Source organism: Hippocampus guttulatus, chromosome 7 (assembly GCF_054856545.1).
Source record: "Hippocampus guttulatus isolate MCC_2025c chromosome 7, RoL_Hgut_1.0, whole genome shotgun sequence".
Lineage (NCBI taxonomy): Eukaryota > Metazoa > Chordata > Actinopteri > Syngnathiformes > Syngnathidae > Hippocampus > Hippocampus guttulatus.
Window position 1 is genome coordinate 7832445 of NC_141267.1, and position 3662 is coordinate 7836106.

The window sequence follows — 3662 nt, forward strand, 5'->3', positions numbered from 1 at the left end:
ATACATCATATCAGGCTGGAACAGACTTGCAGTGTCAGTGTCGTCAATGTCCGCAGAGGCCTAATTGTCAACTGGACACGTAGAGACCTTTCAGCATGTATTATGTATATGGATATAAAGTCTGCAGAATGCAGTATTGCACATGCAAAGGAGGCTGCATGCAGGCAGCGCACTCATCCAGCTTTAGTGCCTTGAAGATTCGGTTCCAGTAATGCCAGCAGTGCTGAAAACAGACGGTGCTCTTTATGTATTGCATGAATGCAGAAATTAATGCTTCGAGGCTTTCGCATTGGAAACCTTGGAAAATGCTGGTTCACTGTGCTGATTGAGGAGTGTTCCCTTTGATATAAAAATCTGTTTTAGTGCATGTCATAAAACTTTATTAACTGTGCAGGCATGTATCATTTTTAAGATAAGCACTTAACCCTTTCATGCACCAAGAATGCTAACCTGCTAACATGATAAGTTGCCTACTGAAGTAACCGCTGTCCCTGAAAGGATAACTTAAATCTTGAAAATGCCTGCCAACCAATCAAGTAAATAATTTGTTCGCTGCTGTTTTGGAGAATTCGTCTGTGAGTGACGTTGTCTGAATTGTGGCTTCACAATTCATCTGACATAATATGAGATTTTACACTGATCTTATCGTATGGATCGGAATCCGTCGATAGTTTGCATTTGCTGATTGACCGTCATGTCATAATTTTTGCAATCTATCAATGACATCATTGATCGGATCTGCAAAATAAGACATGACAGCAAACACAACCTCGTTCAGGTTTCATTCTGTGCTGCCGTAGTGCATATGGGAGCCCAAAAGATAACCTATTTTTCGCCTTGTCACGTGAGAGGAAAGCCTCTCCACTGGGAGGCGGAATTTCCTTCTCCCACGCCCTCGATCATCCAATCACAAGGTAATCGTGTTTTTTTGGGGGGCGGGGGTTGTTTTTTTTTTACTGGTAAAAAGTCTGAAACCATTTTTTCAACATAAAAAAGAACTAGCCATGTGTATCACTCATTTAATTTTAATATCTCTTTAATTCAAAATAGCTTTAATCACTCAGTGTAACTGACATGACCTTCCGGCTACGCCCATTCAGCCAATCACAGATGCAACCAGCAGGCAGGCAGAAATAGCTCCATTGTTGACAGACGCACCAAACTGTTGATCAATACCTAGATGAGATATACGTATTTACAGATGTTGAACAAAGATAGCAATAGTTTTAGCAAAAGCCACGGCCATCTGAATGACTGGCTGTGTTCATGCATTTTATCCACTGAGAAGGAGATGTAAATATGATGTTCAAAAATTTTCGGTGTTTTTAATTTTTTTTTTTGACAATTTCTGGAGTTTAAATTATTTGTCCAGCGCTATGGTGGGCTCGACGATTGTAAATGTACACATTTTTTAAAGATATATTGCTCCATCTTCTGATTGAATCAGTGATCGGGTATCGATCTTTTTCGTACCTGATCGCTGATAGACCCCAAAAACCCTGATTGTGTAAAGCCTACATAATTTATTCTTATAATACTTACCCACACCCTGCCAATGCCTTGGCAGCAAGGCTGAGAGAAAGCCCTTCACTTTCAAGACACAGTTGAACTATGTTGGAAAAGCCAAAAGGTAAGCAGAGCTGCATTGAACTTTACCTTTGTGCATGCCTTTTACACTTTTTTTTTTCCTGAGTTGATTTTAATATGGCGGCCCGGTAGTCCAGTGGTTAGCACGTCGGCTTCACAGTGCAGAGGTACCGGGTTCAATTCCAGCTCCGGCCTCCCTGTGTGGAGTTTGCATGTTCTCCCCGGGCCTGCGTGGGTTTTCTCCGGGTGCTCCGGTTTCCTCCCACATTCCAAAAAACATGCATGGCAGGCTGATTGAACACACTGAATTGTCCCTAGGTGCGAGTGTGAGCGCGCATGGTTGTTCATCTCTGTGTACCCTGCGATTGGCTGGCAACCGGTTCAGGGTGTCCCCCGCCTACTGCCCGAAGACGGCTGGGATAGGCTCCAGCACCCCCCGCGACCCTAGTGAGGATCAAGCGGTTCGGAAGATGGATGGATGGATGATTTTAATACCTACATGGAATCATGGTTGAAAACAAGTATTTCCTAATAGTGAAGAGAGCGTCCAGTGCACTTGAGTCAGGAAATCCAGATAAGCATTACGTAATTCAAATGTGCCTTCCAGCACGGATACATCCATCCATTTGGTCCTCATATGACACCTTCCTGTTATCTTTTGTATTGTTGGGGAAGTTGCAGTGCTTTGAAAATGTCATTTATGTGATGAATTGAACATTAGGTTTTTATGAATGTGTGATTATGGAAAGCTCCGGCCCACCTCGACCTTAATGATTGCAAGCAGAGTGGAACATGGATGAATGGATTGATAAAATCCAAGTTCTATTCTAATCAACCCAACTCAGCCTTGTTTGGTCAGCCAGGTCCACTATGTCGATATCTGCATGGACTAGCTTGGAACAGTAAGTAGATTAAGAGAACAGTGATTGAGGGCAAATCAATTACTGTAGCGCAGTGGGCTGTGTTGAGGAGGGCCTACTGGAGCATGTATCACTAAAATCACATCGCCTTCTTTGCTTAAGTGTTGCACACTGAACAAAACCATCATGCTAATGATTTAAAAGTGTCCTTGTATGTTCTCCTGACATATGTACACTGACCTTGTGCTCTCGATGAGTGTCATATTTCCTTTACTGATATACTCATACCCGTCAAAGCCTTTCAAATTGGATACACCAATCAAGTAGTTTATTTTTTTTATAATATCCTTTGTAATTGCTCAAAGGGTTAATTGAACTTAACACCCTAACATAGTTTGTGGCGCTCAGCACACTAGAAAACCTGCTGTGGTGCACTTCTTGAACTTGGTTTTGGGGATGAGAGCTATCGCTTGGTCGATTTTCGGGTGGGGGGCGGGGGGGGGGGTTCTTGTTGTTATTTTTTTTTTTTGTGGGTGGGGAGGCTGTGTGTTTTTTGTGTTCTTTGGAGCCAGTTTTATATACGCTGCTGTTCCGAAGAAAAGTCTAAAGAGAGAGAGAGATGATGCAATTTCAGCTTTTTTTATTGACTGCTACAAGTACTCCAAAACACAAATGCACAATGAAAAGACTCACAAGCAGCAAAAGTCGGCCATAACACACGTTCGGACGCTCATACAACTATTAGAATCAGAATCTGATTTCTTGGCCAAGTATGTAAAACACACTAGGAATTTACCTTCCCAGTAACTAACTACTGGACTGTATAACTTCCCATTAGCCTGACGTCACTTGCTACACTACACCCCTTAACGTCACACAGCTCAGTCACGCAATAGTTGTGACGTCAGCAATCCCACTTTATAAAACCAATTCAGTTTACTTTGTTTTCATACAATACAAAAACCTTTGACCTGGTGTATGTGCTCAATCAAAAAATAAAAGTAATGTTTTTCTTAATACTGCAATATTTTTGTAATTTGTAACAACATATTACATCCTAACGCTGCAATTTTGTGCGTCGTGAAGGATGCAAAGCAGTCCGTTAAGGGCGGCTCCCATTTCTATGCGCCTCCCCCTTCGCAGTCGTCACTTGGGTCGTGTGTTTTTCATCTTTGACTTTCTTGTCTTCAAGGCTTTCCCCAGGAGCTGCTCATC